Below are 26,714 nucleotides of genomic sequence, written 5' to 3'. Positions count from 1 at the left end.
TCTGGTAGGAAAGTAGTGAAAAAAAAGTAGAAATAAAAAGTAGAAAAATATAGTGAAAAAAAAAGTAGACGTTTTCAAGACTGATAAGAATGAATATGAAAGAATACTTTAAGATCTTATTGGAAAAAATATAATGAGAAGAAATATGCTTTTTACACACAGGTTTGAGTGTCAAAAAGATGTATCTGAACTGGGACTGGATGAAGTCTAACAGGATAATGTATTGCCATGCAAACAATTCATGTCTTCTAACTTTGAAGTAGGATCTAGAGAGCAAGTGCAAAACCCAAGAATTTAGTAGTACAGATAGATTAAGTCTTGAAGTACTTAGGAGACTGACTGTGCAAACTTGACACATGCTGTCTTAACAAGAACAAGAAACAGCTCACATGCCATTGGGAAATAATGCCAAACTAATAAAATTTGCCTAAAATTTCTTCTTAACATTCACCAAAAGAAACTTACCATGAAACTGCATAACAAATAGAGTCTGAAATATATGTTGCACATACAGAACTGGATACTAGTAAAAAAATACACATTTGAAGTACTTTTGAAAATCTGAACACATTAATGATAGAGGATATTACTGTATCTTTAGTGTCAGAAAAGCTCTTTAAATTTTTTCCCTATACTTTGTCATTTTCTGCTGTCATTAAATTGCATCTCATTAACTTTCAGAATGAAACATATTTGAATTCCCACCCAAATAGAAATTTAAATGATGAAGATTCATCTTTGTACATTTGCAAGACAAAGAAAGGTGACATTAATGGAACATGAAGCATCATGAATTAGAGGTAGTAAAATATTTAAACTTACTTGTAGTTGTTCTGTAACTATGACACCCAGTCCACACTAAAAGTACACATGAAAACTAATTAGTTTAGTGTCTTTTCTTTTCCTTTTCAGCACATTTTTAAAATGCAGTGATTTTTCTCAGACACATTATACTCATCTCACAGTAGAGTTTTTAAAGAATAAACTTTATGATAATGACTCAAAAATCTTATTGAGCCAGTATTTATTAAAAGGATATAATAGATTAGAATGATACTAAATTCTTAAGGTGTCATTATTCAACACATCTCAACTTACCTCCTGCTTGACCATAGTTAAACTGTAAGGTTTTAGAGCCTTAGATAGCCTTTTGACAGCAATAGTCAGGGATGAAATCTAATTAATTGTAAGATAAAGCTTTCAGCATTTGCAAATAGGATTATATGATTTAATTCCTAATGATAAGGGGCCTGGACTCCCGACCAAGATTCCTGCTATTGCTAGTCCTAACATTTAGTATGATTAATGCTGCATAATATTGAATAGACTTTATATAATTTGAAAAGTAAGATTAGCCAAGATAATTTTTACTGAAATCACATTCTGTACCTTTGCTTACAAGTGGTCCATGTTCTAACTTTAATATGAATGCAGACAATTATAGTACGTTTCATACCATATATTTTTCATCTTCTCTCTCTTACCTCAATGAATAGGATTTTTATATTTCTTCTCTGACTGCATGGTAAACTCATTTATATCCTGTTTCAGTTTCCTATCTGATTAATTCTTTTCCCTACAGATTTATTTTTGCTGAACCATGATGGTACCACACAGACAGCAGAATGAAGAATAAAATTCATACACAATCATGTAAGCAGAGATACAATGCCTGCAACTCCTATCCATTTCAAAGAAGCTGCCATTGTTTAATACCTTTAAAAGTTGCACTGCTGTTTATATCTGCAGAATATATTATCCCAGCATATAGCACTGGATAATTATCAGTCAATGAATGCACACTGTGAAGTAAATATCAAAATTGGCACAAAAAGAAATGCCTTCTTTGCACTCCACACTTGTTGCCAGAATAATTATGTAATCTTTAGGGGGAAAAAAGTCTGAAAAGGCCATTGAATGAAAACCTTTCCATACCTCTAGGTTTAACAAGAATACAACTGAAATAACATATACAAAGCTGGGGAGAAAATTCTGAGGAAAGCTGATTGAATTTCCATCAAGAATCCCAAAGATTTTAGTACTATCAGCAGACTCAGATAAAACTCTATACATAAGCACTGCTCTGTCTTGCAATGGCATATAATAGAAGAAGGAACACCAGATTTCATTATAATTGTCAGTTCTATTCAAATAGGCATACAGTGCTACTGTTCCCTCACATTAAGCATTTTCTTCAATTTTTAAGGCCATTTGGAAATGTGAGCAAGCTGGCAGTTTATTACCATCTGTATTTCACATAGCAGAGATGTTGCCAGTAATTTCCAACCAGAATTAAAATGAAGTGGTGGCAATCTCCCACTGTCAATAATCACATGGTCTCATAGGTTGGACACAAAATTAGGATTAGGAGAGACGTATCTTGCCACTAACTTTAGCAATGCACTTAAAATTTCCTACATTATCTAGCAATCTTAACTCAAGTACCACAACTACAGTTAAGACACTTTCCTACTCCTATGCTCCAAATTAGTTCTCAATGAAAAATAATTCAATTTTATAAGGTACTGGGTACAGCAGTTTCCAGTAACATATCTCTGCAGGAACTGCTACTTGTTGGCAACATTAAACTAGCATTAATATTGGTAGGCCTTAGGATAAGTTAATACAATCAGTAGGATTAAAATAAACAACCAGAACAGCAGACATCATGGACGAAACTAGCTTGAGTTACAAGGCTCTTCTGTCTGAACCCAAGGACAGTTAAAAAAGTCAATATGCAAAACTAATCTCATTCATTGTAAATTTGGGGCCAATTTAAAGCATAAAATATATATCTTTTGTACTAAATGAATACCTATTCAATTTCTCAGCCTTCTACCGTTTACATATTTGATAGCAAAATTAGAAACAGCTGTGTAAAAATTCAATCACATGAATGGAGAAGTCCTTCAGATGGATCAGAAGAATATTATAGCAGCAGTTTCTCTGTGCAGTAAGAAGTGCCTGGAAGTGGTTTACAGTTGTTCCAGTTCCCATGTCACCTGTTAAGGATAAGATGGCAGTAAAAGTAGGTCAGAAGTATACCACTTGACTTCATGAGAATAGAGCCCTAAACAATTAAAGTATAGCTGCTGGAATAACTAGTGTGTGAAGAAGAAACGAAAGGGGTTAAATATTTGATGGAGTGATGTAAAAGCATTCCATTAGTATTTCTCCCCAGCTTCATGGCTTTTCTGAGAAAACTTATAAGCTCAGCAACAGCACTTCAGTTGCTCTATGTGAATACATAAAAAACATTCTAGTGAAATTTGTAACCAGAAAATCTGCATGAAATTGAGAGCAGAAGAAAAGTGCAAGAGAGGTTTTAAACACTTACGATTTGATCATTGAAAAATGAGTATTCTTTCAGTTTGCACAATGCAAGGTAATAATCTAAAAATTAAGCTCCCTTAACTTTTTGATACTGCCCATCTATACTCCAGTATTGTTACTAAATGTCTTACCAACAACTGCTAACTTTTACAATCTCAGTAATCCACACTAATGCAGTAGAACTTAGATTTAAGAGCTGTTACTGTTAGTGCATTAATATAGTCAAAGACAGTTTAGAAGCAGACTAGGTGTACAAGTCCTGCTAACAGATATGACCCTCCAGGTACTCATTCAGTCTGGCAATAAACAAGCCACACTTTCAAGCTGTGGTTTCTCATTTCATATCTATAGTTCAATGTCAGGTCTACTGTTAACTGTGACTTTACAGTGGGAGGCAACAAAGACAACTTTTCTCATCCCTTGTTCCTGGGCCAGAATGTAGTTATTCTGTCCTGTACTGGGCTTTTGGTGTTTCTGTCCTCCACCAGGCTTTTGGGACCTTGGCACTGCAAAGTAACACTGCAATCTATTATATGCTGGTCCTTGGACAAGGTGCTATAGCTTCAGGTTCATTGCTACAGTTTTCACAAAACATTTTGAAAACAGATGGGGATAACCAACGCTTTCTGAAAAACATATCCTCTGTTACAGAACATGACTGCAATATGCCTTCTGTCAACAGAAATAGGATGTCATAGGATGCTAAAATCTATTTTACCAGCCACTGCTGGTCATATCATAACTGTCACTCATATGACAATCCGCTATCACTGCTGCCTTACCTTTACCAACCAAGTCCCTCAAGAGTTATTGTATGATTTTAAGCAAACTTCATTATAGCCTATAGAGTAAGCAGAGTCCTTATTCTCTTCTTTGAACTACGTGACATCTTATTTTGAGCTGAAGCCAGTAGTCAGTACATTAGCTGCTTAACTTAGTCACTGAGTAAGCAGCTTAATTTGTTTTCAGTAAAACTTCATGCAGCTTGGCACTCGGCCAAGTTCTAGGTAAATATTATTTTTTAAAATGATAAAATACTAATAACTCTTAAAATTTTTCAAACAGTATTGAAATAGCTGTGCCAAAACCAAAACAATATATAGTGATCAAATGTTCTGTTGAGTAGTTAATATACTTTGAGGTTTATTTTCTTCACCACAGGGAACATCAGACTGACCTAAGTTAGAAATTTCTTTCCATAACCCCCAAATTTGGATTCTTTTGAATTAATACATTATAGAATTATACTCTCAGTTCACCTATTTAGTCTGAAAACAGAAGCACAAGTAAGTCGTCTGTATATGGCTTTGAAGTCACTTTAATACATCTATTTCTACATGAAGGTCTTAAAAAATCAAAAAATGTTAAAAAATCTTCTAAAAAAAGAACACTGTAGTCATGTTCCTGATGACATACAAAATGTCTCCTCATTTTAAATTGTTTCTGCCTACTTTTTCACAGGAGGAGAAAGATATTCTCAAACATAATACGTGAAAGAAAGAGATGAGAAAATCCACATCACAGACGAAAATCTATATGATTTTGCTGGGAATAATGGACCCAATCCACTAAATAGTTTTTGAGAAGCAGCCAGAGATCAAGAAACTGCCTTCTTTTCAACACACACACAAATGAAAGAAATATTTTCACAACTGGGAAGTATGCATTTGTAATTTGTTCTACGCTTCTTTCCATACACTTCTGTGCTTCTTCTCTAGAGATAAGTCTAAAGCTGAGAAAAAACAACGCATGAAACATCATGACACTGAATCAACTCCTCACTAACATCAATAAAATGAACACTTTTGCAGACCAATAAAAGTGATATTTGTGCAGGATGCTTATTACCTAATTATTCAGTTAATTGGATTCAAAGGAGTGCTACAATGTATAGACAGTATCTGTCAGTAATAACTTTTTCTAAAAGTAGAGAGATATTTTAGAAGTAAAAATACAGGGTAGGTATTCCAGGAACATTAATTTTTCTATTGAGAATACAAAAGTATTTGTGTTCGTTTACACCTCTGTAACAGATGTCATTTCATTTCTGCAAGTGTCTATCTGATTGATTTTTTTATTTTTATTTTTATTTTTATTTTTTGCCAATAATGGATTTCTCTCAGGCACAGATTAAAATCAGCTTCTATAGCTAATTCCACAAAATAAAAATTTCCTCTGCATTTAACAAAATGTCCTCTGTGGTTTCAGATTCAAATAGACAGATGGAAACAAATAGAACATCAAGAACTGAAAGTTAGAAGACGCTAATTCTGAATATCTTCTGAGAGCTGGTTCATTTAGAGACCTCACTACCTGTGGATAATTCATGTGTGCTCATTCCAGCTATTGCTGATTTAAAATATTAAGACAGCTCACTAACCTCAGTAAAGAGACCCATAGGTTTGAAAGACAGGATAAGGGAAAAAGAACAAGCTTGCTGAGCACACCAGATGAAAAATTTATAATTTTAATATCTTTGTATTTCCATATTCTATTATATGCTCATCAGAAGCTGAAGCATGGAATAGAAGTTACTTTATTTCTTTTCTGCCTGCAGGTATACACCAAAGCGTCAAGCTGATGGGTTGGTTCATATAACACCAGCTACTCTTATCACCCAGATAATTTATTTATACTGAAAATTGTGTTTTCCCAGGACAATGTTGATGCAGTATGACTGCCTTTTCAGTTTCTAAAGATGTATAATAGTAATGTGGATACATATATTGATAAAATTTCATTCCCTATATGCGATCAAACATGGTATACAATAAGGTTTTTCAGTTATAAAGCTTAGGAAACCAATTGTACACCATTTCATTTTCAACCCAGTACAATATTTTCCCAATTTTTAATGTCTGAATGGCCGTGCATATTTAGTCTTTTCACTTCCACATTAACAAACCTATACACAAATACCTGCAAGTCCTTCATGATGTATGAATGCTGTTTATTTGGTTTTGTTCCTGGAGAATTGAAACCAAACCTGTATTTGGAATTTAAGTTAACAGAAATGCATAGACATGTCAATTGCATGCATTAATCTTAATGCATAAGCATAATGCATAACAGATAAAATGGGCTTCTGGCATAATAAGTTGCATGATATATGTTTGAGTTCATGTCTACTATTACACCAGTACGCTAAGCCATGTGATAGCAGAAATGAGGCACAATCTACAGACATGTCCTGCTGCACACCACTTTTGCACAGGATAGTTTGTTTGCATGTCCAAGATCATTATCAGGTTTAGGTTAACTCCTTGTGCGATTGCTGACAGAATTAGGGCCCTGCAAAACAAGTAAAAAGCACTAAAGACACATTAACGTCATCCAAAAAAAGTATTGAGACTCTTACTTGACTTTTTAAGTCACTTAGAGACTTGAACAGAGATCATTCACTTACAGGTTGCTAGACGTGAAAGACACTAATATTTCTTCTGAGAAGCATTCATTGATAAAAGTCAGTTTATACAAATCAGGTTAATGAAAGTGACCTGAAAGTAAAGGAAAACAAGCAAAAAAGGGTTGTACACATTTGAGTGTATACTTACAGTTAGCATAACCTTTCTTATTGGAAATGAGCTTTGAATTCTCTGATTCTATGAAATTCTCAAAATGTGTGAATATATATATATACATATATCTTTAAAAGAGACTTATCTAAGCCTTTATGATTGGTAGCCACTGAGGTAGAAAATGTCCTCACCTCTACTTAGGCTAAGTCCTATGCGTTACAGCACAGACCAGAAGTTGAGTGAAACACTTGGAGCTTTGGTTTGTGACCAAATAACTTGGCAAAACTAAATTCAGTGATAATGAAGCTTCACAGATTTACATGTCCTGAAAACTGTGAAAGCAAATTCAATATTGTACTCCTGGAGATCATTACAGCATTGAAATACTTTCATAAAAAGATAAAAAATATGAAGAAGACAAACTGCTCACAGAACTGAATAGTCATAGCAAACGACAACTATAAAGAAACTTTGCCAACTCTCCTAAAATAATATACTTATTTGATATACTTATTTGTACTGGTGATTTCAGTAATTATTTTTTTTTCAGTAATTAAATTTTGAAATACTTAATTTTCAAAAGACATTTAAAATATTTACCCTAGTATGTTAGAAACAGTAACTTAACTGAGAACAGTACTAGTTAGCTCTATGGTAATTACCACTATAATTGAGAAGTGCTTAAACACAGGTCATGATGTCCTTACCGGAGATTATTCCCAAAAGATGAAGAGTGCAGTCTTTTAGGCAGTGAGGAATTCAGCATTGAAACATAGCAATAAAGAAGTTTGAAATGAATATGCCAGGAGGGGCAAAAAAGTATCCCCAAGACTTACCACACTGTTGAGAATGTAGGAAAGTTATGGAGAACAGCTACTTGCAGAACATGTGATAAAATGAAGAATAACATTTTAACCTTCTTAAAGATTATTTATTCCTAAAATCTGAGTTTAGCTATATGAGATAATCCACATTTACTGCAACCAACTAACCTGAATAACATTTTCTCTGTTTGAATTTCAAAAAGAGCCTGTGACAGTTTCAGAGTCTTCCTCTACAGAAAATTGTAAAATCCATATGTTCTGATGAGCAGAAATAAATAAAAAACTAGCCTTTTTCACATTCCAAGCATGTCTGTTAACTTTCTCTATTAACACTCCTTGGATAGAAATAGCATATAGAGTGTGCAAGAGCTAATATTGGAAAAGCTAAACAAAAGCTGTAATCAGATTTTAAAGCAGACAATATAAAGCATTGTAATTAACTGGGTTGGAATAAAGTGGTCTTTATTAGAGCAAATGAGCTCATCTGCTATAGGAATGAATATTTCACAATCTAATGCAGAATGTATTGACATCAGCCAAACATTTACATTTCTTCCATGGACAGATTGTTATTGACCTTGTGATGTGACATATCTACTGTCACTAAGCTACAAAATGGGAATCTCATCCTGCTTCTCCTCTTTTATATACAGAAAGCAACTAATTTGTCAGCATGCCAGCTTTAACTAGCTGAGATGAAGGTAAGCTAATTTAATAGGAACTGTTCAATAGCTTCGACCCACCTGACACTGTCAGTTAAGGCAGCTCCACATTGCAGCGTCTTTCATTATTTCCAGCTCTTTCTTCAGACTACTTGAACAGCAAGTCAAATAATATGCTTAGGAGTCAATAGGCCTGACTTTTTCTCAAGGACATTCTTTTGATGCCAGGAACTGTCAAGTGGGAAAATACGTAGTGTGAAGGTGAGAGGACACTAATTAAATATACATAGCTCTGGCCAAAGAAGAATGAGGCACAGCTTGCTATCTGAAAACTCAGTTGCCTGCTTGACTGAGGTCACAGCTGTTGACTTGTACAAGTTCTTAAGTTGCTATCTCAGTATGAGATGCTTAAACACTCTTAAACACCAGACAAAGGCTATCTTCAAGGATTCTGTGTACAGTTATATCTGCTTTTGTAGTTTACAGACAGACATAATAGATTCCTTGCTCCAATTCAGCTATAATGAATATATATCTTTTATCTATTAAACTTTGAGGTATTATGGTATTTCCTGAAACTACTGAGTGATATTATTAATGATGTCCATGCAGAAACTGACTGTATTTTTAGGCCTATTTTAAAGTGTGATTCTAGCTACATCGCCCCTCCAGATTAAATTAGCTACAATGAAGAGCAATGAACAAGTGATGTGTTTACATACATGCATTTGGATTATTTCACAGAAATGAGTGTGCAAATTCCCATCTGTGTCAAAAACTTTCAGGCCATGGAGATAATATAAAAATATCAGATGGCCTAATGCTTTCATCCCTTCCCTCTGTTTTCACATTCCTGGTTGCTCTCATTTAATATGTTTTATCTATAATCCAACTCTCTACTATCCAGAGTTGAAAGTTTATTTGCATTATAAGGTATCAGTACAACTTTTCCTATGATCGCTGTTGGACATAGCTGTACAGTGCAAGTGTTTTCCAGAGCTCCCTGACCGGTGCCTTCCATCTTGCCAAATACCACCACCCTAACCTGCAGTCTTACATGCTATGTGCAACGTGATTTGTGTTTGGCCTTTCACAGGCAGCTGGGTAGCAATGGCTGTAACTATAAATGCATTTGGATTTTTGTTCACATATTTATGTAGGAAGAGGAGACTTTATAAGGCAGTTTACATGTTATGAGGACTATCCCTCCCTCCAGACTCAAGGGTAATCAAAACCCACATTATCTGTAAATGGACAGATGAGGAAGTGCTCAAAACTGGGCTTATATGAGTGAAAAATTATGCAAATTACCACATTTAATAGTTGCATAATTTCACACTAACAACTAAGCATTTCAAACTCCAGCATTTATTATTCCTACTACATAAATATAATGGTGTATCACGTTCACTCTTTATTGTTTCCAGCCTCTTGCAATTTTACCCATCAAAGGAGAGAATGTTTTCCTGGAAACTGAATTCATCCTTCCCATTTTCCCTACTGACAATACAAATGACATTGCCTGTGTAGCTTATAAGAATGAACTTTCCTCATCAGCCACCACAAAGAACAACAGGGGAAAAAAAAAGTCTTGCCTTCCTCAGAGACTAGACTGACCTTCCTCTTTAGTTCATCAGACTGGTTTTAGGTCTGAAAGCTGAGATTAAATATTGTCTGATAAATTACTAATACACCATTTAACAAAGTCTTTCAGACTATTTGAGAACAATCATAGGTCTCAGTTTGTAAGCTTTTCAAGTTAACATCATTTTTTTTCTTTTTGTACAGAAATAACTATTTCTATCCAAACACATTTACATGTAGTTTGAGAGTGATATAGTTCGTACTCCTTAGGAAAAACATGTAATATGCTATTGCTGAAGGCAAAGTCCCCAGCAAATTAACAAATGCTTCAATAGATCCCATTTTTCACTTCAATTTTTCTTTGGTTGCATTTTTCATGCATACTTTATTAATAGTCTCTGTATATATGTATTAGTCCCTACAGTTCAAGATTTAGCTCTCCATGGATAAATAATTCCCCAGGGTTGAGGGATACCCAGGAGCTACCTCAGTTACCTTACTTGATTTCAATCCATTCGCATGATATTGCCACAGCTTAACAAACATACTGAAATAGCAGATACTTCATGCATAATTGCAATTACATATTTTTTGATGTCTTGGATGTCAAATATACAGTCCACAAAACCTGGCTGAAGCAGCTGGCAAAACTAAGCTCTGTGTGTTTCATCTGCCAATTCAGAAGAGATTTCCTCACAAAACCTTCTCTCATTTACTGTGAATTTCCAACAATGCAGTGCTGCTTATTTTAGAGGAATACCTTACATTTGTAAAAATGTAACTCATAGCAAATGTCCTTTTGGGCTTAATCCCATGTAAGCATCTGCTGTATTTGTTAATTTCAGATCCTTTATGAATCTGAAACATTATGCTCCATATTCAGATATCATATCAATCACACTCTACTCCTAAAGTATGGTAAGAAAAAGTATGTTTTGATGTTTTGCAACAATACATAGTATTTCTGGAGATATGTTTTCAGAAGTATTGTAACAGAGAGAGGAACACAACAGTCAAGAAAACTGCCTGTGACAGTAGATTATGATAGGGCAAACTGGATGAAGGCAAAATATTCAGGAAAAATATTTCTGACTTAACATTCACCCTGAAACAACCGCTATATATTTATGGTAGATGAGAAACATGAGATACAAAGATTTCTGCAAAATAATACATCAACTCTACCCAATGTCTGTTCCATAATTAGTGAACCTTAGGCACCGATCCACTAGAAAAGAAAAGAAAAGAAAAGAAAAGAAAAGAAAAGAAAAGAAAAGAAAAGAAAAGAAAAGAAAAGAAAAGAAAAGAAAAGAAAAGAGAAAAGAAAAGAAAAGAAAAGAAAAGAAAAGAAAAGAAAAGAAAAGAAAAGAAAAGAAAAGAAAAGAAAAGAAAAGAAAAGAAAAGAAAAGAAAAGAAAAGAAAAGAAAAGAAAAGAAAAGAAAAGAAAAGAAAAGAAAAGAAAAGAAAAGAAAAGAAAAGAAAAGAAAAGTTATTTTCCTCCCCTCATTTCTTCAGGGCAGCAAGTTGTCAATGTTTGCAAACTGTTATGTAAATGCATAGCACTATAAACATTTTTTTAAAACAATGAAATAATTCCATTTCTGTGCACAAAATCCCAATATTAAGAATAACACTTTTCTATCCAAAGACTATGTACAAGCATATATCCCAGTATGGCATAATAAAGCAAGCCCCACAACAGCCATTGTATGTCACACAATCTTGCAGTTTCATGAGCATATTGAGGATGTTTTCAAAACTGGCCTTAAATGCATCAGTTGCCAGTGAGACACACTTGGTCACTGCAGCTGATTTGTGATGACTGGCTCAGTCTGTCAGCAGAGGACCTATTCTGCCACGTCAAATAATGTCCTTCATATTTTGGAGATGAAACAAATTGCCGTCCCCTGAGAACATGAGAACATTTCTTTCCTTGTCACATTTGAATGTATAAGGAAATACTGAGTATCTTATTTTTTATTTTTTTTAAGATAAAGAGAACTTACTGCATAGCAGCAACTGAATCAGAGATAATCTGGGTAGCAGAAAATGATTCGCTGGCTCCAGTGAAGTGTTAGAAGCAATTAGTCTTTATTGTGCTACTCAGAAAAAGATTTTTATACAAGCCCTATGCCTGTAATGCTGTACTCATTCAGGTCTCAGAAGGAGCACAACCATAGCATGGGCAGAAAAATATGCAAAAGGTTCTCTGTTCTATCATGGTATCCTGCTGCTGCTCTAGAGCATCTTAGTGAAGGCCTTGTAAAACATTGATCAATGACAGATAATGCTCTATTCTGTTCTATTAAGACTTAAATTTTAGAATAGACAGTGTGTTTATGCATAGATTTCTAATTTTTTTGTGATTTTTTTTTTGGGGGGGGGGGTTACTTTAAGATTTGGTCAGAAAAATTTGCAAAAAATTTAGAAGCATGACAATACTAAAAGACTAATAAGTCTTTTAGTACTTATTAAGTTTTACTTATTTACTTATTAAGTAAGTTTTCATATTGATTATATTTACACATGGCATTATAAACATCGGCATTTGATGTGTTCCAAACTGGCATTTCCATGGAACTGAGTGCAAGCAGGTTCCCACTTCATCAGTGAAAACCAACGGCTGATAAAGATTTAGATTATGGTATGATCCTCAGCAAGAGTACTAGTGTTATCCATCTGCCTGAAAACATTGACGGAAAATATTTTAATGGCACTTTTCACTCCACTTTTTTTCTTATAAAAATCTACTGAGAGTACTTCATAAGGTCATTTGATTGATCTATGGGATTTAGAGATATTAAATTTTCCACCATATTGGTCAAATCACAAAACAGAGATGCTAATAATTTAGAAATGACATCTATGATTCATTCTCCAATGCTACTCTTGTTCAGACCATTTGTTTTGTTGTAATTTCTAGATTATAATGTAAACCTTTACGTTAATCAATAAAACTAAAAATAACTACAAAATTTCATGTTACATATATTGATTTAAGAAAAGGCATGACAGAGGTATATAAAATAACAAATGACATGAATTAAAATGCACCACATCATTGTAAGCAAACTAAGAGAGGGTTAATGAAAACTGGGAACTAATTGTTAAAATAGACTTTCCTTTTTTTTTTCTATTCCCCCCCCTTTCTTTTTTAATATAATAAATAATTAACACATGGAACTCATTGCTTCCAGGCATCATTTAATGAAGAAGTTTATGAGGTTGGGGGTTTTTAAGCTTTGTGAGGGTAATAAGAAATCTGACATATATTCCAGAAAGCATTTCCTGCTCCAAGCTAAAGAGCAGAGATATCATTTAAAAGCCAAGACTCAAAAAACATACACTTCAGGTTTATAATCCACTATATCATTAATATGATACTATGCACTCTATCATTAGAAGTCACAAACAGATTCACTTATGGAATTTATCACTGTATTAAAAACACTTAAACATTAGGTACAGAACAAATGACAAACTATGACTCACTCCAGAAAGCAAATTATTATTTTATGTGTCAAGACTAGAAACACCATTGAGAAAACTTGACTTTTCAGACTGATATGGCTGAAATATGGCACCTTTGAAAGCATTAACAGGAGCTTACGTGGACGACATCCCTCTATGACAATGATTTGTCTGCCTCTATTTGGACTTTAAGGAAAAATTTAGGAACAGGGCAAGTTTAGAGTGATACTTCCATGGAAATGCTCTCGTCATTCCTAAAACCCAAACTTAAGTGCATTCAACATACGCTTTCAGTCTTGTAAATTCCAACCTGAATTAGAAATACCTGAAGAACACTTTTTCTCTGAAATTAGTAGGTTTTTGTTTGTTTGTTTGTTTTAAGGACAATAAAAATGTGTAAATTACTGGATGGGAACCTACAGTGAGACTCAGTGATCAAGTAATTACATAATTTTTACCTAATTATCTATCTAGAAATGATAACAGTGTAATATTCAGATATATAGTGGTGTCTTAGATACTTCATGATTGTGAACTGGACTCAAGATAAAAAGTATTTATTTCAGGTTCTTAAAACTACCATTTCAACAATTGGCTATTAAAATTAATACTATATATTATTAATATAAAACATAATAGTGTAATATGTGTTAGATGTATATACTATAAGGAATATTCCAATAATCAATTATATTATGTTTATATATTTAAAATTGTGTATATTAAACAATTAAACATTTGTATAAATATCTGTCCTATTTCATTAACACTGGGAACAACTAGAAAAATAATTCAGTTCTGAGATTAGAAGAATTTAGGGTAAACCTAGATATTTTTCTAATTGCACGTGAATCAGACATTGGCAAAATTGACCCTTGAACAATTTAATCACAGAAAATGTAAACTCTATGTGAAAATGAATTGTTTTCAGGAAAAAAAAAAAAAGTTTGATTCTCAACGAAAAAGAAATACTTTTCACTGCTAATTTTCCTGAAGCAATTACACATTTCATAGAATTAAGCAGGACAGAAAAGAGAAAAATTTCAAGACACTGTAACAAACAACACAAATCCACATGCAATTACAAACACAGAAATGCTCTGAAGTGAGATATCCCATTTCTTTGGAGAGTACCCTAATCATCAGCAACAGAGCTTTTTTCCTCTCTTTGAAGGCTGAAATTTGCAAAATGAAACACCTTCAACATGAAAAGATTATCCCTTTTCAAAGCTTAACCAGTTAGATTAATATTTGAAATTTGAACTTCGTTTTCCCCCATCCTAATTTGATGCTCTTACCATCTGGATATCAGGAGGAAGCAGCATGGATTTGGTTGCACATCTAGCTCATTTTTTCCTTCTCTTTTATTGTAAATAATTAAAAATAAAAGATGTAAAATATCCAAGTTCATCTTGGGTAAAGATATTCATGATAGAAAATGATACCAGAAGCAAAAGTCCATTTTATATGGAAACAAAAAATACAGTTTAAAGAGATTTGATTTGGTTTATTTTACTTCCAGTTTTGATTCCCAAATCAAAAACATAATTTGCATAGCACCAGGATAGAGTCTGTCTTACAAAATAAAAGGCTGTAAATATGTATATATTCACTTATATATATATATATATATATATATAGCACCAACCAACAGCTATAATAAAAAGAAACACAAATTGGACTGAAACTCGTAGCTATTGATCTTCCCTTAAAGAAACCCAGACAGAGCTTTAGGACTATAGGAATTTATTTGGTTTTCATGAACAGAGAGAGTAGAGAGCTAAGAAGACGGTAAAAAGCAAAGGATTTTGCATGTGGTAAGAATCTAATTTCCATATGACTTTTTTAACTGCACTGGGTTATTCTACTCTCCCAAGCAAAAGCTTTTACTTCATGTCTGGACAACAGCTCTGTAAGTAGCCTGCTTTGTATATTAGAATGGTGGAAAGGGTTTTGCAAAAATGTTTTTCTACCTTTTTTGATTAGAAGTTTTGTGCTGTAATTTCATTGCAAGTGGCTGCTATAATTACAGGTTAAATTTGGCACCTACATTCTACTTATCTAATATTTTGCAAATTCATTTAAGCTATAACGTAAGAGGATAAAAAATTGTGTTTTAGGCTTCTGTCATGTAATTATTACCTTTTATAAAAAAAAAAAAAAATGTTTACCCAATTAGTAAATAATGAAAACTAATTTCCTTTCGGTAGCTGGCAAGAACTACAACAAAAATTTGTGCAATTTCTGTCTTACATTTTTTCTAAATTACCTGCTCTACATGAGCATTTTTCCCCTTCACCAAGTTTTGCAAGGACTTTTACACAAATAAACATCAAAATTCTATAATTACAAATTAGAATCACTGATTACATGTATTTGCAGTAATTACATAATTAGAGACAATTACATTAATTATACAAACAATAAACTGTATTGAGTAGCAATGAAAAACAAGAACATTCTCATGTATAAAAACATGCTTTGAGCTAGAAAAAAAGGATTTATCATTAGCACTGAAATGCAAAACTAAAGCACAGAGCAACACCACTGTATTCTGCAACACAGAGCAATACCCTGTTCATTCAAGAACTAAAAACTCTTTAAGTAGCTGCTTGCAAACATGATGCAGTATTTTGGGATACACATATCCCAAATAACATATGCAGAACTAAGGAATACAAAATAGAGGTGGAATGCATCTTTTCACAAGCATCTCACTCCCATTTTCAAGAGCCCAATGTTGTGGCTGCACAAGCAGCTGAAGCTCATCATGCCATGGGCAACCAATGTAAGGTGTGATCTAGCATGTGGTAGTGCTTCCCTGTCTGAATGCTCCCACACTTGCTTTTGTGCTGGGGTGCCCATGGAGCTCACATATACAGGGTGCCAACTATTTTTATTTGTCATTGTTTGTTAGTTTTCTGTCAAACAGATTCAGATCATTGTGTCCCAGGACAGGCAGAGTAAAACCTGCATCAGTCTCCTCCACATTGGTCACTGGGAGAAGTCCCTGAAGCAAGTGATTCCCAGAATCACACCTGTGTTTTTGCTCAGAGAGAACTGTTTAGTTCAAACCAAAAGAGACGTCATCAGTAAATTAACTATGTATGCAACACTGATCAGGGGACCAGGAAATGTGACTAAGCAGGGAGACAAATTAATTGAGAGCCTAGTTGTTCCTATTATATTTATCAGAGTTGTAGTGACTATTTCTCTCTTCATTACATTTTTGATGTACAGAAACTTTGGCTAAGTTAAACTGCATATCTGCTTTTAGTTGAAAAATGAATTACCAAGACTGTTTGTTAGGTGAAAGACTACAGGAAATGGTGTGCTCTAAAGTGCTGAGGGTGAGGCAACCTTGGGTAAGACAATAGAGGCAGCTGTTTTGTGAGTTTCACTAAATCTGTGACATTTATAGTGTATGTCAGTGAGATGGAAAAGAATTCAGGCCACGAATTCCCATATTAAATGGGCTAGAGTCCTCTCACGTCATTAGACTCCTCTCGCGTCAAGAGCAGAAGCAGTTTTGTCAGTATGATGCTAAGCTCAAGCTCTTACTTTGGGAAGCTAAGACTGTTTTAAAGCTTCTGATTTGCAGGATGTGTAGCTATGTTCAGTTCTCAGCTAGTCTAAGGACCAATGTTCTGACGTTCTTCTTTTCCAAAGAGGCATGCCAGGGGTACCAATGAAGAAATCACAAATTCTGAAGCTCAAATAGGTCAAAGAAGCAGAAAAGTACATGCAGTATGTGTGGTGGGCTCTCCAGAGCAAACTGGTTAGCAGTCCACTAAAAAGTTGAAAAGCAACATAGACAGGAGACAGTCACATACATAACAGCCCTTCCTCACTTAATTTAAATTTTGATACAAAGTAAGCTCCCTAAATATTATTTGCTTATACTTGAAAGCATCTGATACCTAAGAGAAATTGTTGCTTAATATACATTCAGCCCTGTTCTTGAATATCAGCCCAAGGAAACATTATCAGTATGTCACCAAGTGATTCTAAATGTCCACCGATAGTCACATGCTTTTAAGTTTACTGCCATATGACAAAACCCTGGGAATAAATAAATAAATACATATATAATGGTCCTATGTTATAATTAAAAAATAATAATAAATTAGCAAAACAGCAGAACCACAGTTTGTTTCAGCTAATAGAATGTCTTGGTAACAATGATTTGAAACACTGTGAAGGTCTGTTAGTTCAATAAAATGCCAAAGCTTCTGAGACCCACTAGCATACATCTTGCTCATTGCCTGCTCTAACCTTTATTCCTCAAATCCACAATGAGTTGCAGGTAGAGCAGTTACTGTTTAGAAATTCAGCTAGGACAGTCTGACTTAAACACTAATTATATTGTTCTTATGCTACCTTTGTATTTTGTGAATGACAACACTGGTGAAGGTTTAATGAGCTGTGAATGACTATACAAAACGTATGGGGCCACAAAACCTGCTTCTGGTAATTTACATGAACAGTTACATTTAAGTGCCAAGGTCTATGTCATGATCCATTGTTAATATACTCTCTATGTTCCTTCTTAAGATTGGTTGGAATACATTTATTTTCAAGTGACCAAGCTAAACCTCCCCATTCTGTTTTTTCTCTATCTGAATCAGTCATTGATACACACGGAGAAGCCTGGCTATGAATATTAACTCCCTATAGGTTTCAACACATAAAATATATGCTACTTTCTACCTAACACAAGTGGTTGTGTTTCTTTTTTGTTGGTTTGTTTTGTTTTTAAAGAGAATATTCTACATTTCTTTTTAACACAGTCACACTCTGACTGTGCATTTACAAACTGACAGTACTCCCTGCCAGAATATCTGCAGGCACATAGCACTTCTCACTAGCCTGACAGAAGCCCTTGAAGAATGAACCAATGTATTGCCTTCCCTTGTGTGCTTTTTCCAACCACTCAGAATATCCATAGCATTTATTCTTCATGTTTGCACACTGTAACAGAGAATAAGCTATTTCCTGAATGTAGGGGATTTTGTTTGTTTTATGAAAACCAACTGTATTCTTTTAAAGTGTCAATATCAGATCAAAAACTACTTACCTTAAAGTAATTTCAGAGACTTGAAACTTACACATCAGAGGGACCTAGATTAATATAGTAATCCTTTAAGACAAGTCAGACAGTCATCTTCTGTATTTATCATCTTATGCTTTTGTACTTCTATGACAAAGGCCATTAAATTTTTTTTCCTTATTTCCTATTATTCCTTATTATAAGAAATCTTCCATTTGTATCCCTTTGAGTGCCTCAAATCAAGAAATGAACTGACAACATGCATTCACTAATTCTATATATAATCACAAACTACCATATAACCAAAAGCTACCTCCCACACAAACAAGGAAAACTATGGGAAAGAAAGAAAACAAATCCAGAATTGAAAAATGTTCTTTTTTCTTTTCTTTTTTTTTTTTTTTTTCTTCAATTGAACTATAAAGTTTAGTTTCAATGTATCTGAAAATGCACTGTAGCAAAAAGAATTTCATCTTAGATCTTCTAATAGTAATAGCATCCATGTATCTATATGTAAAAGACTATTTTTTGCATCCTAGAGAATGCTCAAAATTATTTAGAGTACTGTAGTAATGTATCTAAGGCTGTAATGCAGACATGGAAGATAGTCATGAAGACTGGAAAGAAAAACATGATTATTGCCATCTCAAAAGGTGAAAAAGATTGAAAAAGACAAAATGATTCAGTAAATATTTATTTATTTATTACCATTCTGGTTAAAGAACTATTAAAACAAATTACAGAGACATAATAATTGCCTGAAGATGTCAAGCAAAGAATCTTGCCCTTGTTACAACCATCAGCTTCATAATTCAGCTTTTAACCTGAAATATTCCTACTAGTTCCACAGCACACCTGGCTTCTGGAAAAAAACATTAGCTAAAAAACAGCAATGACAGAAGTTTCATTTTGCAACAGAGAAAGGAAAAATACATCCAGGAAAGAAGAGAAAGAATTCTCTACAGCCTGGGTTGACCTGGACACGCAGAAGTGCAGCTGGGGATGCTATTCACTTTCTAAAAGATAGCTCCAATTGGTAAATCATTTCCCTTCTTCCTGCTTCATTTTTGTACTTTGATGTAATTTTGCTCAGTGACCTGGTTGGTCCAAATAACACGTACCTGAAAAATTAATTTTCTCTATGTGTTTTAAGTGTAAGAACTATTGTTTGCAAATAATCAATGTCAAGTGGTCAACTGCATTTGTTCACTAGCTGTTACAGAATTCTGTCTATACTGGGATTAACCCCAGCTTTAATTACCCTGTTCAGAGAGTTTGTTTACATGCCAAAGCCACATATTCTCTAGCATCTTTTGCAAACTGAGTGTGTAAATCAGTAAGAAAAGTCCAATTAAAATAATACCACAATACAGCAGTAACAAGAGTAAGGTGATCTTCCATGGTGTTAAGAAGTAAATATTATTTTGCCAGTGCGTATATACTTGTTCCCAAGGAAGTATTTCATTATCATGATACTTTGAAAAATGATAACCATCCAGCTGTATATGAAGCCAACTGTAGTGTGCTTTCTTTTCCACCTGTATAGATTTAAACAAGCAAACAAACAAAACCCACGAGTATAGGTTTATTCCCATTTTATATTTTATATCTATCCATCTTTAAGAATTTCAGCAATTCAGGTAATGAATTCCCTATGCAAAATGTAGAAAAAGTCATAAATATCAGACTGAAATTGCTTAACCAGGATAGTAGGAGACAGTAAGGGAAGGAGTGATTCTCCCTCAGCTACTGACATAACATTATCCATACCCTCTCATCTGGATTTGCAGTTCTCATCTGGAGCTAGGAGCCTGAAGCTGCACTAGTCATACAAAACCACTCTTCTAATGCAACTGCCTCTTTATCCCACTACAGTATCATCCTTTGTTTAACAGAAATATCTTCTGAGTTAAAAAAGAACAATATTATTTGAATATTTACTGAACACATGGGATAGTAGATAAATAAGAAGATCAATTAATCTAAAAAAGTCTTGAATTGCTGTTTCACTTCTCCTGAATAATGACAAGGAAAAACAATTTATTTTGAGACACTATTCTACAACATACCTTCATTAATTAACAATCCAATGTAACAATCATTCTGATTCCCTAAAGATCAATGCTATAGTATTTTCTTCACTGAAGCATTATTTATTCATACAGTAATTTTAGTTTAGTTTTCTAAAATATGATGATTCATCAAAGACAAAATATTTTCCAAATAATTTCCAGATTAAAAAAAAAAAAATCATCTTAAGGTTAATTACTAACAAAGAGCCGCAAAACTGTCTCACATGCCACAGAATTTTCTATTCCAGACATATAATCGGGAGCAAACTGGCTTTCCTGTATCTCCTGTATGTTAGAATCTGTATCTCCTGATCTAGCATCTGCATTTCTTTCCTCACTCACCCCTAAAAAAATTCACAACAAAACACTCCAAAATCAAACTCATGCTTCAATAAAGATTTTGAGAACTTTTAATATTCTTGAACTAGTAATGTTTAGGAGATGGACTTTACACTTAGTTTCCACATGCATCAAGATATCTTGTGAATAGTCCACTTAATCTGTAGTCAAAAGGAATTACAGCATAATTACTACAGTTTTAAGACCTTTCAGACTTCATCAATAAATCTCTCTTTGATGCTATCTGAAGATGTGGAGAAGCTCGATCAATAATTAATGTTAATCATGTTCAGTCTTAATCAATAACAGAACTACAGAACTTTTCAAAACCCAGTTCTGTTAAGTTAAAATCAAATTTAAATAAAGCTGTGTGTGCAGAAAAGAGTTGTTAATGATACCATAATTAGTTTGTTTTAATACTACAATTGCCAAATGCCCCTGTACCTTTTGCAGACTACCCGATTATCACATTCGTTGATTATTACATTCATTATTTGCACCTGGTGCAAGAAAAAGTTCGGCTAATCATGTACAGTACACATACAAGAAACTGTAGAGATGTGGGGATACTCTTATCATTCCAAGCCTACTGAAAAATTTTGCCCAGAAATAGATAGATATTACCCAGATATCTGAACAGTTCTGAAGATGAAAACTGTCAATGGAAGATGCACCAGAGTCACTCACCTGTGTCCTGTCAAAAGCTAGTTTTATATGTATGCTGACTTTCCCTTAGCCTCCCAGGATCATTAGGTCACATTGCAGAGAATACCAATTTCATTTACTGCAAGTTATTAGGAAAATAAAAGTTTCTTCTTTAACTTGGGGATCAAAAAAGGTAAGTGCTACCCATTACTCCACCTGATCTCTTGAGAGATGTCAAACTGAGCTTTTCTATTTCCTTCTACACTTGAAAGAGGAGGTCACAGAGTAAAAGTCAAATATTTAACAACCCTTCAAACAATGTATTCAGTGCCAAAAGACCTGAGTCAGGGAAAAGGGGTAAACGTTATGTGAACTGTGCTCTTTTGAGACTGCTCTCTTTCCATTCTAGTTCTGCTACTAGGTGTCTATTTTCACACATTATAAATTAGGTAAATGTTAACCCATTCACACTGACAGCTGCCTATAACGGTATATTTCACACCTCACGTAAATAAAAGAAGATTTCTATTTTTAGACGGTATTTCTCATTCACACTAGCAAATGCCAGTGGTCAAAGGACTGTTTCATACTATATTTTTCGCAAGAAGCAAGACAGTGATGAGGTCTTGAATTTTACGTGATTAGAACCAAAGATTTGCTTCTGAAAACGAAAAGCATTACAATTTTAAAATGATAAAAACAGAAATTCTCCACTGTAATGAGCCTACCTGGAGTGTTAATGTAGGAATTAATACTGCAACACATATCAATATTCTGAATGTCATCTGTTTGGATAGTTGCCTTGAGCTCACATGCATAAAATTAAACAAGTCTATAAAGATTTGTGATCTCAAGACCTTATTAATGCAACCATTCCACAGGAGTCATATTTGAAATCTAACAGAAAAAAAAATCCTGCAAAAAAAAGCTTTTGTCTATTTATATAAAATGGAAATTCATGAGCAAGTATGTTGCCATGCACAATAAAGAATACAACTGATTAACTGCCTCGTAGTTTGTTATTGCTGTTTTGGTTTTGGATACATTTTGTTGTTTTTATCTTTTAAAGTACCTACAGGGAGAAATTTGCTCTGTATTTATTCTTAAGCATTCCTGATTGCTGCCAGATTAGGTCTAAAGTGCAGTCTCAAATGATTATATATTTGATTGGCCATTTACTGTAATGCTGAATGACTGATCAATTGCCAGTTAAACTGCTCATTAAGAAAAAAAAAATAATATATAGGTTTAAAGAAACTCAGCTACTCCATTTTTCTCCCAATCATTTCCTTGGTCTGTTAACAGACAGCTTTTGTCCTACTGTTCAATAGCACAAAGTTAGATTTGCCTTATTCTGTGTGGTGTAAAGCACTTAGGCAGTTTTAGAGTAAAAGTACTTTTTGAGAAGAGCTTCTTTAGAGTGCAAATGACAGTAATAACATATCTCTTATATGCTAAATTTCCATGTTAAAGCATCAATTCAATAATCTGCGATCTGTGAAAAAGCAAAGTTATTTTACCGTGATTTTATTTGTTACAATGAACTGACTTCAATTCCCAGGAGGAAATATGCTTGCAATGAAATTTAAATTTAAAAATCTCACACTAATGGAAACTTCAATACACAGACAGAAATCTACTTAGTCAGCAAGCACAAATAAGGACCACCATTTTCTTTCAATAACCTTTGCAACTTGTCTTCTAAGTTAAAAAGGCTTATTAAATAATGCAAAAGGAAATGCTTATGAAGGAGTAGCCTCTGATTTTTTCTCCCTTCCGCTCCAGCATTGAGCAATGGAGTCTTTGAACAAGCAAGCATCTGTCACCTCAGATGACCCCAAATTTTGTTCTTCATATGAAGCTTTTCTTTTTGTTCTTAACAAAGTGCAGGGGACATATATATAATTAATTCACATGAGCAGGTCTTCAGAACAGAGATATCAGTGACTCATGAAACACAGGTTAGCACTCATGTGCATAAAAATCATAAAACTCATGGTTAGATTGATCACAAACCCATTCATAATATCATCGCATATTCTGTTTTTCTGGACAGACGGGTTTGCAGCACTTTGGCATTAAGCTGGAGAACCATATGCCAAAAAGATAAAAGGTACCTGTTTACCAAAGCTCAGAACCAATTTTTCCATCTTATAACATTACCAGTCAAAGCTTGCTAAAGCCACCGTCAATTTATGTATCTTCATTCAAAAGCCACCAAAAGAACAGAATTACCACCTTAAGCACATGCTCATGAAAACATGTCATTAAAAATCCTCACATGCCACAGGAACCATGTTAATGCTGAGAGGTTGATCTAATACAAAGTACTGAAGCAGTGGAGGTAGATGTGAGGATATATCAAGAGTCTGAAAACCTTTGAGATGAAATCTACAAAATGCTGAAATGCACGGAGAAGCAAGGAAACCATGACAAACTGGTAGATGTGAGGCAACATCCTGGCCAGAAACAAGCCTGGAGGTGCAGACAAAGGCAGTGTTCTTGTTCTTCCTGACAGCTTGGAAACACGTGAATGTCACCCCCCATTTCTCCTCCACTGAGAGCAGGAGATGGAATATTGGTGAATCTGTTGGGCTAAGAAAATGAGGGAAGTAGTGTATCTCATCAGTTTTACTCCTACTGGCTAGGATTGCATTGTTTGCTAAGCAGCATTTTAGAAAAGGACTGCTACTGTGTTCCCCCTTCCTCTAGCAGCCCCCTTCTCCCCCCCCATTATTTCAGTGCAGATGATACAACTGCAATCTTCTACAATTTTAAATAATTCAGTTCTTTAATACTAAAATAATATGCCTCATGTGGGGCTATTAAATCAGAATATTAAAGGAGTGATTGTCATGATCTGCTTTCCTCTGTAGACAATCTTTTTCATTTAGGAAAGTATTTGTGCAATCTGTAATAGGATGAATCTCATGAGCAACAGGGAAGAAGAAAGGTGATAGGCCTGGGCCTGAGACACAGAACATGCTGGGTTGTGTGACTTTGGGAAGCGGATTTTTTTATTTTGGTGGGGAAAAAAAACAACCACCTCATAATCAAGCAAAAAACAAACACGCAAACAAAACAAAACAAAACAAAACAAAAAAAAAAGAGATTTGGTATCACATAGGAATTTTGTATATTGGTAGTTTTGCACAGAAAGTATATGGACGATGCAGATGAAATGATGAACAGTTTAACACAAAAAAAATCCCATTTATCACATGACTGACACCGATACCTGTGAAGACTCTTGAGGGAGGGACAATTTGCTTCCCTTTCCAGTTTGAAACTCCACCCCCAGTGGTATAGTTTTAACACATAAAAGACCTTGTAGATATAATGTCAGTTTAATCTAACTTTTGAGAATTTTCTTACAGCAATTGAAGATTTTTATTACAGAATTATGGCTTACATAGTTAACATAAACCATATGCCATAATATTCTAAGTGTGGTGACTGGGAGAGTAACTAGACTCTTAATTTACAAGCATATATTATGTACACTGCCTAAACCAGCAGACAGAATTGCAAAGGAAAAAAGAAATCATCTGTGGTATACATATCACATTTATAAACAAAGATCTGGACTTTTTTTTTTCCATACATAACTCTTTTTGTGAATCCCTCTTATTTAACTTTTGTGAACTGTATTACTGCATCTAGTCGCTTATTAGAAATAAATATTCGGTCTTGGATTGTTATTTCAGCTATTTCACTGCTAGAACAACTAAAGTAAGACATGCAAATAGCTGAGGAAGCACTGACCATCTGGAAAGATGTTCAATCTGCTTGTAAATCCAAGCAGCCCTTCACAATAGTAGCCTGAACAGATGTTTACCTTTACAGATTTTTGCTCTTCCCTCATTTTGGAAAAGCTTTGTTTTCACATGATTCTAGACACGGGAACCAAAATCACATTCCATGACATAGTAATAAAGATAAAATAAGCACACAAAGCCTTACTGAGATCTAAAAAAAAAAACCCTCTGTGTTGCTATAATAAAGAGAATAGCAGACAGAGTCAGGCACAGGCAACACTCATCAATTCAGCTCTAAAACTTTCTGAAAACCTTAAAGAGAAAAAGGAATAAATATGATTTTATTTATTGAAAAACAAACAAACAAAAAACAAGGCTTCTAAAAAAAATAAAGAGCTTTTCAGATTTGACTCTCTTAAAAACAAAATGTATGCCTACATTAATCACCATTCTCTCTTTCAATGTATATTAAAAGTCTTTATTTGTAATTCATATAAAGAAATGTGAAACGAGTACATTAGGTGGATTTTACTAAGTCAACTAAATATTAGGCCTAAAAGCTATCACTGCCCCTTTAACATTTACATGTAAGTCTTTCCCACAGTAAAATAGTCAGCTACATCCCCACTGAATGATAAAGAATAGATTTAGTGGATACATTATAGCACACTACTCTTTTAACATACCTTTGCAGTAGCAAGCCAAATTAAATGCTGGACTAAGCAAGATCAATTCAGTTGTAGTCAGCAGAGATGCATCAGCCTACCTGTGATCGCAAAAGAATTTGCAATTGAAGAGCTGGTAATGTTGCTTAAATAGTGATGAATATTACTTGAATTTTTATTTTTATTTTACATGCACATTACTCTTGCATAAACTCCAAAAGAAAAATTTAAAGGAATAAATTATTTTATTACCTAATTGAAAACAATGACTTTTAGGAGGTACATATTCTAATGTCTTTGAGAGGTAATTCTGACAGTGATTGTATTAGGTTACAATAGGAGAAATTAAAACATGCCCTTCATTTCCAGTCATTACATATATTGCTTCATCACAGCTTCATCACCAAAGGAAATAATTTGACAAAGATATTGAAGAGGCTTAAGAATGAAGTTTATAAAAGTGAAGCAGGTATGTGGAATATCATAGTGTAAGAACTGGAATGATCCAATATGAATGCAGTAAGAGAAATGAAGGTGTATGAACACCTTCATAGAAGGTGTATGAGGGTGTATGAACAAACATAAATTAAATTAAAGTTTCTAGGGCCATGGTGTTCTGGAGCAGAATTCCAGCATTTTTAACAAACAGAGTCAATATAGAGATCCTATCTGCTTTTGAGATGTTGCTTGATCAATTTATTTTACAATCCCTTACCCATGTCTGGCTGCGCTAGCAGGAAACTGGAGTCAGTCATGCAGGGTGTTCCTTCCAGTAGTCTTCCTGCTAAGAGAT

The 26,714-nt window shown here is 34.1% G+C and overlaps 2 long non-coding RNA genes across 2 annotated transcripts; one reads left to right on the top strand and one right to left on the bottom strand.

The window, feature by feature from the left end:
- Positions 1–670: 670 nt before the first annotated feature.
- Positions 671–5,109, top strand: LOC140003341 (uncharacterized). The gene is made up of 3 exons (XR_011811833.1): positions 671–800; positions 1,583–1,653; positions 4,795–5,109. It is a non-coding gene; the product is annotated as an uncharacterized lncRNA (long non-coding RNA).
- LOC119717928 (uncharacterized) lies at positions 2,211–26,714 on the bottom strand. Its single transcript, XR_005268308.2, has 3 exons — positions 26,637–26,714; positions 25,943–26,022; positions 2,211–3,002 (listed from the first exon to the last, which is right to left on the bottom strand). It is a non-coding gene; the product is annotated as an uncharacterized lncRNA (long non-coding RNA).

The sequence above is a fragment of the Anas platyrhynchos genome, chromosome 10 (assembly GCF_047663525.1).
Source record: "Anas platyrhynchos isolate ZD024472 breed Pekin duck chromosome 10, IASCAAS_PekinDuck_T2T, whole genome shotgun sequence".
NCBI lineage: Eukaryota > Metazoa > Chordata > Aves > Anseriformes > Anatidae > Anas > Anas platyrhynchos.
The sequence above is the reverse complement of the archived record's forward strand: the minus strand, read 5'-3'. Positions and strand labels throughout refer to the sequence as shown.